Raw genomic sequence first — 16,240 nt, 5'->3', positions numbered from 1 at the left:
AGGCTTTCCCCAAATCATTTTTAATTTGCAAAACTCATGCCTGAAGAACACAAAAATACAGAAGTTGCCTTAAAACTGACGTGTTAGGTAAAGAACTCATTCTCTCTCTCTCCTCCCCCTCTTTCCTCCCTTCTCTCTCTCTCTCTCTCCCTTTCTCTCTCCTCTCTCTCTCTCTCTCAAACAAAAATACTGTTTCTGAAAGGGCAAAGAAAATTTGCCATGCAATACTTTTTTTTTTTAATATACCCAGGGGGATTCTTACATTTGTGTTTCTAAACCTTGAAATTGAGAATTTTAATGAAAAGGCAGACAGATGCTTAAGGATAGCATCGCAATCAGAGTCCATACATTTCAGGAGAGAGTGGTACTTTGTTTGGGGTCAAGAAAAGAAAAAAAGAAAAAAAGATGGGCTTCTATTTTGTTTCTAGGCCATCTCCCACAGACAGATCCCTGTAGGCTGGCCTGATGCAAACCACTGAGTTCTTGGAGGGGAAGCAGGTTGGAGGCAGAAGAAAGGAGACCGGAAACGGGAGAGGAAAAGAAAAGGGGGAGGGGATGTTGCCTGTTTCCATACATGCTAGTTTAAAAAAAAAAATCAGTGTAGTGTCATTCCATAGTATGTACCAACATTTCTTCCATGTGTGAGCTTAAATCCATTCAGCAGTGTATCAAACCCACCACAAGCACGATCAGATTTTTAATGACGAATTTCACGTAGCCACTTGTAAGTCTGGGGATGGCTGATGGATAATAGGAGATAAACAAAAGATGACCCTTTCTCTATTTCTTCCAACTAATTCTCAAATCTCAGGGTCTTTGTTGTTGTTGTTGTTGTTGTTCTTATCTTTCCACTGTGGTACATTTTTGTCCAAAATCTCTGCTAATCTGACTTCAGAGCCCAGAGCTGAAATTTCACATATTCTCCAAGTCAGCCAGTGTTTTAGAATTTGGATTTCTATTCAGGCTGTTGCAATCGCCAGTGAGGCCTATGGTAAAATGTGCTTCATGCTGCTCCGTGTGTCTCTCTGCAGACAAATAGAAACTGTGAAATTTAAAGAATGGATGGAAAAAAAAAGAAACCCCAAAACCTAAAACAAAGAGGTTTTTTTAAAAAAATAGGACAAATGTTTTTGCTTTTGTGTCCCCCTGGAGCAATTGTTTGGGGAAGTCTGCATTGACAATCACCCTGAGAAGCCATCTAAAGGCGATGTGCTCACAAGAGGACTCCTTGCCTGCTGCCTTTGGTCTGGGAGAAAAAGTACCTTAGCTCCGTTCTCCAGGAACAAAAGGCCAGGGCCAAGGAAGGGGGGAGAGGTTACTGGGCTTTCACAGGGAGCCAAGTGTCAACGCTGCTTCATTTTTCACCCGTCTTAGTAGGAAAGCAGCTCAGGGAACTTCCTAATGACTGCTTTTCCCTCTCTCTCTCTATTATTTCTACACCTAAAAGGACAAAACAATAATTTTTTTAAACCTAAAGCCCACCATCCTATTAAAGGAAGGCCTTTGAGGCATAGACAGCTTTTCCTCTTCCCTTTCCCCACCCTTTTTTTTTTTTAAATAAGGGGGTTCTGATTGATCACATGGACATGGACACTGGATATTATGGTCATTCTTAGTAATACCAGACTGGCCTTTATGTTTCGGAAAAGGCATCAGGGATTTGGGGGGGGGGGAGATAGAGGGAAGGAGGATTGGAGAAAGGGGATGGCGAGGGGGAACTTCAGGGGCAAGGCCTAGAAACAGTTTCTTTTTGTCACAGCATGAAGTCACTAATTCCAGCTTCAGATTTGCAACTGAATCAAAGACTCAAAGTCGTCCTTACTGGGTTAAGGGTTTTTTTTTTTGGGGGGGGGAGGGGTTATAGGAGGGAGGGGGATCTGGCCAAGGTGGACAGTAGGATGTATTAATGACCCAGACAAGGTGTGGCAGGGGCCTGAGGTGGGTACCCTAGGAAGGGAAGCTGGGAGGAATCACCAGGGCCTAGAAAATACCAGGGCAAGTGGATGATGGAGTGTTTAACCAGATTGGAAACTGAAGCAGCTTCCCCAGCGGGTAAAACTCTAGGATGAAGCAAAGACTGGTGATTCTCAGCCTTTGAACCCAGACCTGGCAGCTCAGGCGCGCAATTCCCCCCACCCCACCCCCACACACACACAGACATACACACACACACACACACACACACAATCCTTCCCCAGGCAGCCACAGGCTGAAAAGCAAGGTTGGGAGGAGGGATGAGAGTACCCTGCAAAGAAGCACAATAAACAACTCAAATATGAACGGAAATGACATCAGCAAAGTGAAGGACCTGTTTACTGCAGATCAAAACAAAACAAACTTGCAACCCTTTTGTGTACACCAGATAACTCTATAAAAAGCCTTCAGAAAATGTCACCAGGGTCGTCACACCAGCATCCCAACAAGAAAACACATGACAGTTACCAAGGGGATGGGGGAGGGGAAATGATGGGAAAAAGATGGGAAGGGGGAGATTAAACCAGAAGGGGCCAAAAACCCAGTTGCTACCCCCCCACCTCTGCTGAGCCTTAATATTTATTGGTGTTTATAATCTAAAAGCCATGTTCTGTGTTTCACTTAATACAAGGCCAGACAGCGTGGTCTAATGAGGCAGCATTACAATCAGCTTGTAATACTGAATTTTTAATGCTGCCAAGGATTCTGTTACATAATATGAAAAACAGAAGCTGAAAGTGGGCTTCCAGTGACAGGACCTTCCCAGTGCCATGGGCCTGGCCTTCCCTCCCTAGGCCCCCCTCCCACTTTCTGATTTGCAATCAACCTTCGGTCCCTACCTATACAGGAGGTCAATATGGTAACCTAGAGGATTTCTCGGGAAAGCCACACTTTTCTATGTTATTATTGAACTCTCTGGTCCAAAGTTCTATGTCAAGAGTCTGAATTCTACCTTATCTGGGACTAGAGGTCTAACATGAAAATTATTTATTTTTCAAGTGTGGGGGAGGGGTACTGAACAAAGAATACATGGGATTGGAAAGGATGGGTTATGAGAGAAAAATATCCAAGAGGGAGAAAGAACTAACTAAGCAGGGGTGAGAGACTGCAAGTCTGTTGACCATATATTCATAATACCCCCACTCAGTTTACTGGTCTATTTTAAAAGCATATACAGAGTCGCCGTTGCACCTCTCTATAATACCCCAAGACTGTAAATCTATAACCACTGCAATGATTTAGTGATTAAAAACATGATAACATATTGTGTAACTGCAAACCACAGAACCCCCGCCAACTCTCCTCGAAGATAAAGGGGAAAAAATACAGAAATGTGTTGCTTGCAGGGATCTTGCTAAACCCCAAAGATTTGAATAAAAGAACCCATACAGTAGATGGATCTGAAGAGGGTGCGTGGATTCTGTGTGAAGCCAGCAAAGGGAGAGGGGAGAAGGAGAAAAAAAAGGCAGCTTTATGTGGGATTCTTTTCCTTGTACTAACAAATTACGACCTAAACATGCCTTTTCTTTTCTCTCTTTTTTTTTTTAATAGTTTGTTGTAACTGGAATAACTGGTCTTGTGCAGTGTCTTGCATATTCAAAGCTGCTTTGTAATCGGATCTGTAGACCCAATCTTATTTGCCTGAACTCAATAGGTTTTTTTTTTTCTTTCTCCCCCACCCTCTTGTTTTGTTTTGGATTCGGTATTGTGGGTTTTCTGTGGTTGCTGGGAGCCTAGGTCTAGGCCGACAGAGGCTCTGGTGCCTTTAAGCTACTGAGCAAACACCTGAGGGGGAGGCACAATTTGTAACATGGTCTGAGAAGCCTAAAATATACACAAAAAAATAAATAAATAAAATAAAATCAAAGCAGCTGTAGGGGTTCTGGCCTCTGAGCAGCTGACCTGACCCGGCTGTGTATATTCTTTTATTTCCCCATTGCAGGATTCCTGCACCTTGGGTCACATCTAACTCAATGTGACTCTGAGGAGAAAACAGTCACCAAGCCCAGGAAAACTGTTCCATATTTAATGGGGGGGGAGAGAAAAGGGGGGGGGTGTAAGTGTAAATGCATTCAGGCTCTTCCAGTGTATACACTCACACACACTCACACACACCATCACACCAACACCACATCACACACATCCACCTACCTGTCAGGACTGCAGGCCCTGGGACCAGCTCCAGCCCAGCTTTTGCAGCCATACCACTGGGAGTCTGAACTCTACTTGCATGCTTGTGCTCATGCTCACACACACTCACACACACCACACACACCATCAAAAGCTTCATGCCTACAACTCTACCGGGTAGCACACACACATGCACAGATGAACACACTCACTCCTCCAGAGACTTTCTATGTTCAAAAAGTCCCCGGATCAGAAACTCCTCCACTTTGGACCAGAGCAGAGCAGTTTATTCAGAGAAATCAATAGGAAAGAGCATTTGCAAATATTTATATAAGCCCTGTGCGTTTCAGCATTAAGTAATTAAAAACTAAAACCCAGGGAGGGGGAAGGGAGGAGACACAGACAGAGAGTAAGGCTGCTGGCCTCCAGCGGGCTTTCCTGCCCACACCACAGTCCTTTCAAAACTGACTCCGTGTACACTTTTTTCTTTTATGAAATCCTGTCCTGCACCATTTGCTAGACTATTTCAAAATCATCTCCAAATATGGATTTACCTACCACCAAGCTTTCAAGACTGACTGTAAGATAATTGTAATCTCTCTCTTAGACACACACACAAATGTAAATTGGGACATTGTTTCAATCTCTAGTGTATTTCTGTGTCATATTCCCATCTCCAGTTTACTTGCAGCAGTTAAAGAATTCTAACATTCTCACATGAGAAAAGGATCTCTGAAGTAATAATTCAGTAAGTGAATTCCCACCCTCTAAATCCTTGGGATACTTCAACTCACAAGATACCTACATTTTGGGGGTTCAGCATTTGAAAGCCCTACATGTAAACACACACACACACACACACACACACACACACACACACACACACCATCTCAAAGGAACAGGTTTCAAATGAGACACTATGGAGTGGACTTCTCCTAGAATGTTCTGGAAGACTGGGCAGTAAATTCTGGTTGTTCTGCCTCTCAATCTGCCCTGGAAAGCCAAGCAAAGCACTGGAGCATCCACACTGCAGATATTGTAGGAATTTACAGTAAATGTAGGTACAGATTGCAGCACGCTGCCCTATTGATTATGCAGACTGTGATCAATCTTCTTCTTTCCGAGAACCTCCAAATAACTTGGTCTGTAACTCAGCCATTCACCCAAAGCAGAGAGAAAAACATTCTTTTTTTTTTAATTAAAAAAAAAAGTACTAAGTCCTTAATAGTCCTCCCTGGAAGGGTCTTGGGTCTTTCTTTAATTCCAAAGTGAATTTATGTGCTGTAATCTGCATTACAGCTCAGCGATCACTGTATGTCATATTCTTCAAAGGTACTTAACAAACTCCCTTTTAAAAACTCAACTGCAACTGAAGGCCAGAAAAAGGCAATCAGCCTCTCTCTTCCATGCAGTTCTTAGATCAAGTTTCAATAATTGAGACCAATAAAAATTGTCATATTTACCCTACTTCAAAGCGACAAGGGGGAAAAAGTTAAGAGTGTATGATTTTTTTTGAAAGCACTTGTAATCAGAGAATTTGCCACAGTCGAAGGAATTTGTGCATTTCCACCCACACACAAAAAAAGTCGGGATTCTAAGCAACAGATTAATAACCCCCCCAAAAAAAATGTAAAATACAAGGTCTATTTTAATAGCTCCCTACGAAGCCCCCAAGTAGTAAGTTCACACAACCCATTAAATACACGGCAGCACATGGACTTAGATCTGCTCTCCCACAGATACGCGAAAGGCTGGACATTAAAAAACACCACGTAAAAATTGAGGAACGTGGGCTTTGGCGTCTAGTGGAGCCGGGTGAGGGGTGGAGAGAGGGGAACCGAACGTCAACAATCCCCGATTCCTGTGGGCAAAAGAGGAAGAAAAGGCAAAAAAAAAAAAAAAGGGGGGGGGGGCGAAGAAGAAAAAGAAAAAAAAAACAAACAAACAATCATCCTCCGATCCGCGGTCTCTCCACTCCGCGGGCCGAGCAAGGCCGGCCGGGCTGCCCGGGCCCTCGCGGCGCGCGGCCCGCGCCCCCGGGAGCCTCTAGTGTCCGGGGCAGAGCCCCCTCTGGGCGCCCGCGGAGCTGCCAGTGGGGCCGGGCGGGGGGCGCTCGGGCGGAGGGTCGCGCGGCCCCGAGCTCCCTCGCGGACTCCGGGGCCGCGTCCCCGGCCAGTCGAGCCCGGGCGCGGAAGGCAGACGCCCGCCCTCCCGCTTGTCCGCCCCGCGGCGGCCGTGGTGGTGGTGGTGGTGGCGGCGACGGCGGCTGCAGCAGCTGCTCCGGCCCGAGTGCGCGCCCCGCGCGGCGGCTCCAGCCGGGGCCCCGGCGCCGCTCGGGGTGGGGCAAAGTTGGGGGCCCGGGGCGGCGGGGGTGTGGGGGGGGTGGTCAGCACCGAGGACCCCCCCTCCCTCTCCTTCCCCGCCGGCCTCCGCCTTTGTCTGGGCTCCGGGACCCCCGGGCCGCCCTCCCGCCCTCGGCCCCGCGCCCCGGCCGGCCCTGCCCGGCGGGCGCCTCCAAACTCGCCGTGCGGGCCTCGCCCCGGGCGCCTCCACCCTCCCGGGGGTCGCTGGTGGCGGCGGGGGCCGGGGAGGAGGGGGCGGCCCGGGCTCGGCGGCGGCGGCGGCGGCGGCGGCGGGAGGAGGAGGAGGAGGAGAAGGAGGAAGAAGAAGAAGAAGAGAAAGAGAAAGTTTGGCGCAGGGGGCAGGCGAGCGGGACGCGGCGAGCGAGCAGGGCGCGGGCGCGGGGAGCGCGGGCGGCGGCGGCGGCGGCGGCGGCCGGGCGCGAGGGCCGGGAGGGGGCAGGACGAGCCCCATGCAAAGCAGCCCGGGCGCCCCGAGGAGCCCCGCGTCCGGGCGGCGGCGGCGGCGGCGGCGGCGGCGGCGGCGGCGGGAGGAGGAGGAGCAGGCGGCGGCGGCGGCGGCGGCGGCGGCGGCGGCGGGAAGAAGAAAAAAAAAAAAAAAAACAAGAGGGAAAAGTTGCCACTTACACGGTTGCTTCTCCGGCGGCGGCGGCTGCAGCGGCGCTGCTGGCGACGGCGGGAGCTGGCGGCGCTTTTAATCCCGAAAAGAGGCGCTCGGGCCGCGGAGCCCATCAAGGCAGCAGCGGCGGCTGGCGGGGGTCGGCGGCGGCGGCGGCGGCGGCGGCGGCGGAGGACGCGCTGCTGGCGGCGGCGGCGGCGGCGGCGGCGGCGGCGGCGGCGGCGGCGGCGGAGCTGGAGCTGGAGCGCGCGCGGCGGAGCCCGGGGCGGGAGGCGGCCGCAGCCGGGGAGCCGGAGCCGCCGCCGCCGCTGCCGCCGAGCAGCATGGTTGGCGGGGAGTTTACAGCCCCCGGAGCGGGCAGGGGCCACGGAGGAGAAGCGGCGGCGGCGGCGGCGGCGGCTCTAGGCTGTAATTGGGATGCAAAGCAGGCGGTGGTGGTGGTGGCGGCGGCGGCGGCGGCGGCGGCGGCGGCTGCGGCCGGGAGGAGGAGGCGGCGGCGGCGGCGGCGGCGGCGGCGGCGGCGGTGGCGGCTGCAGCGGTCGGAGGGGACGCGCTGGAAGTGGGAGCTGATGAGTGAAAAGAAAAAAAAGTCTTTGGATCTTTATTCTGCTAATTAGTTTCCTGCAAAAAATGGCTGTGATTAATTCAGTGCGCATGTGCTTCATTACCCAGGCACGACGGGAAGGGCTAATTAGCCACCTTCTGGATCAATAAGATTCAGCAAAAAAGAAAAGGGGGAGGAGGAGGGAGGCAGAGGGAGGAAGGGAGGAAAAAAAAAAAAAAACAGGGGAAAGTGATGAGCAGGGCTAGGAGAGCAGGAAGAGAGGATGGGAGAAGAGCCTAGAAAGAGGGAGAGGCACCAAAAGTTTATGCATGTATTAAAAACACATACCCACGACACGCACACACACACGCACTCACACACACACGCACACACGCACACACACACACACACCGAGAAGTGAAATGCAGAGAAGCAACAATAGGGACCTGGCTAAGATTTAAAAAAAAAAAACACATTTTTTTCCTTTTTTTCTTTTCTCTTTTGCTCTGATAATTTCTTTTTTATTTCTTTTTTTTTAAGCAAATGGAACAATGGTTAAATTAAAGGGGGAGGAAAGGCATTTTCAAAAAAATAAGTGGGGGGGGGAGAAGAGTGGGCCAGCTTTAAAGCAGGTTTAAGGGAAAGGACCTGAGCCTTTCGAATAGAAGCCACTTTAAATTGCAAATCTAAGTGTACTTTTTTTTTTAAACGGAGGGAAAATTACCTCGCTTCAAATCAGACGAATGAAGAAAATAGGGAGAAAACTTTAACACGTACCGTGGACTAGACAGAAGTCTATGCTATGCTAATTGTATCTTCTGAAGTAAGACGCAATCCATCTCCTCTAAGGAGAAGGGAAGAAGGGAGTGATGATTAGAAGTAAAGGGGTGGGGGGAGTGAAAAGGAGGCAACTTGAGGAAAGACAAGGAAAGGAACAGTTGCATTTGGAAACAAGTCCAACTTTCTGCCTTCCTGGACTTGAGAAAAGTAAAATCAATTTTCTCGTGTAAGCCTGGAAAGCAGATGTTTTCAAAACACAGGAAGCTATTTTGGCCATCTAAAGCAGGGATGTAATAAAGGCAGTGAAAAAATAATAATTTTGGGCTAAATTCATAAGAAAGAAAGGCAATATATTTAAATTGCGAAGAAAGGTCTAGAGTGTAGAAACAGGGGAAATTACATATCCCTTCCCTAATGCCAAAAAAAAAAAGTCTTACAGCTACCTCCAAGAGTTTGGAGCAGTCTGGAAGCCAATAGGGTTCAAATGAGAGGATGGATTTCAGATAAAGATTAGGAACGGTGCATCCCACCAGCGCCCAAAGACGACCTCTGGAATCAAAGACAGCAGCCAGAGAGACCCTGCTACTCTACGGATTCCCAGTACATCAAAGCCATCTCTTAGGCTGGTGTATGGTACCTCCAAAAAAAAAAAAAAAAAAAGGCAAGCAAACAAATGCAGGAAGAACCAGTCTCTCCTCCCCCCCCATCCCCCCCTTTCAAATCCTAGTCTCCGCGTCACTGCTACTGAAAAGATTTTTTAATGACAAGTATGTATTTATGTAAGTTCTAAACATGAACTAGTACCATTGAAATTACAATGTCTGGAATGAAATAAAATGCAATCTGCACTTTACCTGATCTGCAAACAAATACAAAAACGTTTATGTTTTTGAAAGCATTCTTAGTAAACTCTATAACGTCAGGTAGAGGAGTTGTGAGGCAGAGCTCGCTAAAAACTTATTTTTCTTGGGGGATTTTTTTTTTTGCTCCAGTCTACAAAAATGATTTATCTAAGAAGGAATTGGGGGAATTCATCAGGAAATTTGTTTGATTAGAACGTAATTCTTCATTTTAAGAGAGATTTTTTTTTCCAATTCTCTTAAGAGCAGGCAGCGTCTTAGTCAAGGCTAAGGAAGAGAAAACCGATTTAAGGTTTTGCTGAGTTACTTCATCTAATCCTGAATTCACTCTGGGAATAATGCTGTTTTATTTAGGAGGGAAAGAAAATACATTTAGAAAAATCGGGGGGTTTCCTCTCTATGAGCCAAATCTGGTTTGCCATTCAAACTTTTCCTGGCTGCTTTTCCATGCGGGACAGCTGATCAATAAAGCCAAGCCAAGCCTGCCTTGCTACAGGTTTCACCAGTCAGTACTTACAAAACCTTTGTCATTTTCTAAAAATAAAAAAGCTAAAAGTTATTGTAGAAGAAGGGGCTTTTTTTTGTCCCCTACACAATGTGTCTTTTGTGAGGTTAATGCCATCCTCGGCTCTCGATAGCCCTGGACAATGGGAACTCGCCAGGAGCTTTTCGAAGACTCTGGCTTTTTTCTTTCTTGCCTTTTTTTTTTTTTTTAAGGGAAGGATGAAACATTCCTACAGTCCAGATACAACCTCTACTTTGATTAAATAAATATTTATCTTTATTGTAGCCATTGTATATTTCTACCTCCAGTTTGTCCGGTTTCTGATTATTATTTTAAATTTCTCATTGGCAACAGTTAATCTTTTTTTTTCTCTCTCTTTTTTTCCCCTCTTTCATTCCAAAGTGCAGGTCAGTGTAAAATGTAGCTGACTGAAGGAAGACTGGTAAATTCTGAATTTTTCCATAATGCATCAGGTAAGGAAAATTGTTCAGACCTTCAAGAGCATCTGTGCTTTGTATTTATCTGTCTTCACCAATCTTCATAAAGCTGTTTATTTTTTTCCAAAGGGTAGCAGAATTAAATTGCTCCTTGTAGACCCTGAAAAATCACTTAAATGCTATGTACTTATTTTCTTTTAAAATGTAAATAGAAGTAGAAGTGAACTCGTGCCTTGTTTCTTATATAAAAAAGACTTGGAGGAAGTCAATATCTCCATGGATATAAACTATTTGGGGGAAAATTCTAGATTTAAATGTATTTTATGTTGCAATATAGGAAATGTCAGCTTAATCTGGTAAATACTTATGCTAATTTTACTGAGTGAATTCGTTATAAGAAGGAGAGGTACCAAGCGTGTATGATTGAATAATACTTAGATGATAATCCAGCATCTATATGGATTATTCTATGCACAAAATTGAAAAAAAAGCCAAGAAATTCAGATTCTAAATCCTTCATTTAGCTAAGAAGAGGGTAGAAAATTTTAGACCATCTTAAAAAAATATTTACAGTGAAGAGGGAGAGTAGAACATAGAGTAAATATTGTATTGATGTATGCCTTTTCTTCCTGGATATTATATATATACATATAGTATGTAATGGATGGATGGATATATAAATCCACAAAGATATATGCATAAAGGGGCACATAAATACATTTGAATGACTCAGATGTCTTTGCATCCGTGTGTGCATGAATATATATGTGCACACAAACATACAAGGTGCACATAAATGCAGGTACAGCACAGGGCTACAGCAGGGCTCTCTCACTGAGGGGGGTGGTTTCCAGATCTCTTGGAAGCTTCTTCTTTTGCAAATATGACAGAGCAATGTTGGTTTAATGATGCAGATGTGGATGGTGAATTTGAGTATGAATCTGTCCCCCCTCCCCGCCCCCGCTGCAAGTTTTAGAATATGAGGTTGCAGTATGAACAGCTCTCATTCATTTGGTCCAAGGGTTTCGAGGTGCCATGGGGCCAGTCTTAAGAAAGAAGGGAAAATAAAGGAGTTAGGAGATGGCACTTGGAAAGAGCCTATCTCTGGGCCCTGGTATTTTTGTTGTTTTTTTTTTTTTTAATGTGCAGGGAGATTGGGGACAGAGAAACAAGAAGGGGTGGGGGGAGAAGGGGGAATCAAACAAACAAACAAACAAAAACAACAACAAGAAGAAGAACACTCCTCCCTCCCCCTGCGTTGAGACCGAGGGTAGAAAGGACGCCTCTCTGCGCACCGCTCTAGCGCTTAGATCCCAGGGAAGGGCTGTGGCTGAAGAATGCCCTGGCCCCTTTTTTGAATGTGTATTGTTATTCTAAGTCTATTGTATGTACGTGTTGCTGTCATTTCATTCGCCACGACCACATATGGATCCCATCAATGCAGACATGCTGAAGCGCATCTGTCTGGGTAGTTAACACGATCCAAACATCCCTCCTCGTTCCGCTAACTCTGGCTCTTCCCCTCACCCCGGGGGCCCAGGCACTCTGGGCCAACCTGCCCCTTGCCCCGAGCCTGGCAGGTCTCCCTCCCCTCCCCTCCCCAGGCCACTGTCAGGCTCCCCCCCCCCTTTTTTTTTCTGGTCTCCAACCAAATCCTAGGTGCCGAGCGGAAGGAAGAGGCAGGCAGTGCGGCGGGTAGAGGCGCTGCGGCTGCCAACCTCTGAGCGCCCCGGGGAGGAAAGGGTTAAGTCGCCCAAGGCCCAGGGGGAAAGGGGGCTGCGTTCATCTCCAGGAGAGGTGCAGCCACCACCGGGGCGGCTGTGATTTAGGGGTCAAGTCCGAGATCACCTCTTCTCCAGCCTCTGGAAATGGCCGAAGATGAGGTGGGGAGAGGGGGTGAGGGGGGGTGGAGCGGTGGGGGTGGAGGGGGACACTGGAGGAAGCCAGGCACTGCACGTGGTACTTCTTCCAGTCCGCCTCTCTCCCCCACCCCATCCCCAGCCCACCCTTTCCCCAGCCCACCTCTTGAACCCCAGACAAATCGGACAGTTCCCTTTCTCCCTGAGAGGTGTGTGCGGTTTCCTGAGCCTCTGCATTACTCCATCCACCGCTCTAACCAATGGTTACGCCGCTCTGCCTGCAGGACACTTTCCCACCAAATCGGAAAAGTTTGGTTTCAAAGAAGGGGAAAACACAAGAGCAGCTGAATGTGGGTAAAACATTTTTTAATGCCCCCTGTTTAAACTAAAAAATAAAAATAAAAACAAAAATGGGATGCCCTAACAAGATGAGAAATTTTGACCATGGCTGCCAGTCCCTCCCAGGCCCCCCCTCTTCGGTTGGAGGTACACAGGGGCGTCGATTCCACGCAGCTTTTGGTGTGGTGTCTTACAACTCTGGGTAGAGGAGTTTTCTCTCCCCTTAATTCCAGCAGCCTGGAGAAGAATACTTTTGTCAAAATATTTTTTTCACTCCTTAAAAGATATCCCCCCCAAATCAAATTCAGATTTCTGGGGTGTTTCCCTGGAAAAGAGCAAATATCTGAAGTCTTCTTTTGGTGGTTGGCTTGAAAGGGGGAGGGGTAAGAGCAGGGTTGTGTGTCTCAGTACCTAAGTCACATCCCAGCCGTGCTGAGAGGATTCCTGGTACCCACAAAAAGGGCTGTGAGAATCTGCTTCCCAAATCCACCCCCCCCACCCCCAATAAGGCTAGATGTCTAGGTTTAAAAAGAATAGCTCTTTCGGAAACAGACTCCAAGGTGGGGGCAGGAGGAGGTGGGAAAAGAGCTGGTCTTATATGAGAGAAAAGGGAACTAGATCTCTGGAGGAGCCCCGGAGCAGGTATTGCGGGGTGGGAGGGGGGAATGCGGAGAAAAGCTAACAAGACTGAAGTGAGGCTCCACTCTGCCCTGCCCAGAGGGTCCTTCCAGCTACCTGGGTGACTGCGAATCAACCCCAGGAGAGCTTCGTCTTTCAGGGCCAAGAGCAAACCTGCTGGTTCTAAAGGCAGCTGAGAGGTCTGCTTTCCCAGCCCCACTGCCCCTAACCCTGCCTGAGCCTCCAAACCACAGAAATCAAACCAAATTGGCCACTGGGATCTAGAAAGGCTTCATTCCTGGGGCAAGGGGGTGGAACAAACCTTCCTCTTCTTTTTTTTTTTTTCCTTTTGAACTCCTGATTCAAAAGAGACCATAACCTAGTCTTGAGTGTCATCCCCAGTACATGGATTGTGGATATGTTTCATTCTTTCTTTTCTTTTTTTCTTCTTCCCACCCCCTCCCCCCCATCTGTCTCTTTCTCCTTCTCTCTCCTATATGTCAAAGTAAAACCTTAAAGAATGAGACCCAAACTTGGAGCAGATCACTGCGGGGTGGGATGGGGTCCTTGAAGGAGTTCTCCATGATAAAGCGTGCCCTTCATTTCCAATTTACCGTTGTGAAAATGCAGGGCAATTAGTGAGTTCCCGGGATTGAATTCGATTCCCAGTTTTCCTGTGTACTTTTGCAATGGAAATCTGAAATCCAACCTGGGGAACTGGAGGTGCGGAGCTGAGCGCGTGTGGCTCTCTCGCGGTGACTGACAAGCACTGGCTTCTCTTTGGTGACCTGGTACTAGAAAGTTTGCAACCACATCTAAAGCCTGGGGCGGGTGAAGAAGAGAAAGAACTAACCTCATCAAAACGCTACAAAGTGAACAACTGGAGAACAGAAACCCTTGGTCAGGCTATGTTCGTTATAGAGATTTCCAGGGCATCACTTGGGGAAAATGATGAAGGCTTCTTCCTGCCAATAGAGGAAGGGCGGGTGGAGGAGGGAGGAGAGCCCTAAAAAGAGCTGGGGGCTGTCGGGGGGCACTAGTCTATGAGTCGGCAATAAGACCTGACTCCTATTTTCACATAGTCCACCAGAGCCGACCTGGGGACACGGTGCCTACTATGGCATGCGCACTGTTGACACACACGCGTGCACTGCTCCGGCAGAGGGGTGCATGAGTGAAAGTCCTGCGTTTCTTACCGGCATGGCTTGTTTAATAGCTAGAAAATTGCCTCAACCCCCCTCCCTTCCTTTTTGCTGAGAAATATAAAAAGGCATCTATACCGTGTGCATGTTCTGAAGAAACATGTGCATCTTTTTTTTTTCCTTGAGAAATACCTAGCGCCATAATATTTCTGATTTAAGGGGTGAAGGAAACCTTTGAAGTGAAGGAAACCAGTGGGAGATGAACTAGCTTTTCCTGAGTGTGTGTGTGTGTGTGTGTGTGTGTGTGTGTGTGTGTGTGTGTGTGTGTGTCCTCAAAGCCAGTAATGGGATTTAAAATGAGAGGTTCCCAGTTCTCATCTTCCCTCCCATTCTATGTCGCTTTCTTTGCCCAGAAAACCTCTGCGGTAACCAACTGCATGTCTAAGGGAAGAGTGTAAAGAAAAAAACAGGGTTTGGAGCCCGTCAACTTTCTCCCTCCCTCCCTCCCTCCCTCCCTCTCTCCCTCCCTCTCTCCCTCCCTCCCTCCCTCTCTCCCTCCCTCTCTCCCTCCCTCCCTCCCTCCATCCCCCCCTCTCTCTCCCTCTCCCTCTCCCTCTCTCCCTCTCTCTCTCAATGAAGTTCTTTATAAGAAAAAAAATCCAAGGACAATTTAAGCAACAAACGACATCGAAGTTATTTTTCCAAAGCCAAAAAAAATTTTTTTTTCCAATTCGTTTGTTTCCTGTCCTTAGACATAGAGAAAAAGGCGAATCCAGTCTTCCAGCACAGCCCAGACGGCATGAAATTTGGAGCCTGTGCTTGGTGGAGGCTGGCGGGTGGAGGGTAAGGTGAGGCTCGGCTATTTCAAAGAGTGGGGTAGAAGGAGTGGGGGGGGTGTGTCTGGCTAGCAATCTCCCACCCCAGCTGGGCGGCCTGGGGGCCAAAGCCTGGCTGAAGGCTGCGGCTGGCCGGCCGGGGTGCTGGCCCCCCTGTGGGCTGGGACCAGCTGTCAGCGGGGGACATTCGACGCCACTTTCCCGTGGCCTGTGTAGGACTTACCCTTTTCACTTCTGCTCTCCACAACCCCTCCCTCCCCAGGTCCCATCCCTGAACTGGGCATTATAAAATAAACAAAAATCAAAACAAAAAATAAAATCAAAACAGGCTCCATCGCTTTCCCACCACTCGTGGTCCCCAAGAACGGTGACAGTTCTCCAGGAGACGCTGGGCACTCGCCTAGTGCTGGATACAACACCCAACCCCCCACCCCCCACCCCAGCTTGGGCTCCCGGGAGGACGCTAGAGCTCTCCCCAGGTGGGGCCCCCCCTCCCCCAGGCTGGGGCACTGGGGCCAGTGCGGAGGCCCTCCCCTCCCCTGACATCCTTAGCAGGTGCATGCACGGCATGGTTCCCTCTCCCCACTCCAGCCCCTCCACCTGGCTCCCTGGCAGGGGTTGGGAGGGAGGGGGGGCAGAGAAACCATCAGGCCAGAGATGGGGGTGGAGGAAGACCTTAGCAGCCACTAAGAGGAGTGAGTGCGTGGCCTGCGGTCCCTCCCCTTCATTGGGACTCTCCTGGTTGGTCTGTGTTGCTTCCTTTCTGGCTTCTTTGCGGGTCACATGCGGGTCCCCCTGCCTGGGACACAGCTGGGGTATGTGGGGGTGTGTGGTGGTAGTGGAGAAGCCTGGGAGCCCTGCTCAGAGCCCCCCCCCCAGGCTGGGAGTGGGTGTTTAGGACAGCTGTGGGGCTGCCTGCTGTGGACGCAGGTTTGCTGCGCACCTCTGGTTTTTTTGGGGGGGGTGGGAGGAAAAGGGAAAGCAGATGATTTGCACCGACCCTCGTTCCCCTCGAAGTCCCGTGGCAGCATGAAGAATGGCTCACAACGACACTTAAGCTCTGACACTTGAATGCTAAAGGTTAAACTTGCAGTCTTCAGGGAAGGGCTTCCTGCCGACTGGAAGAGTAATGCGGTGCCCTCTCCACCACAGACCCTAGGCCACCTCTCCCTCCCTCCCCCCAGGTGCCCTCTGTCCCTGGGCCTAAGGTGACTGCACCTGCCCAGCCACCAGAGCC

The sequence above is a fragment of the Dipodomys merriami genome, unplaced genomic scaffold (assembly GCF_024711535.1).
Source record: "Dipodomys merriami isolate MVZ:Mamm:240054 unplaced genomic scaffold, mDipMer1.0.p SCAF_176, whole genome shotgun sequence".
Taxonomy (NCBI): domain Eukaryota; kingdom Metazoa; phylum Chordata; class Mammalia; order Rodentia; family Heteromyidae; genus Dipodomys; species Dipodomys merriami.
The sequence above is the reverse complement of the archived record's forward strand: the minus strand, read 5'-3'. Positions refer to the sequence as shown.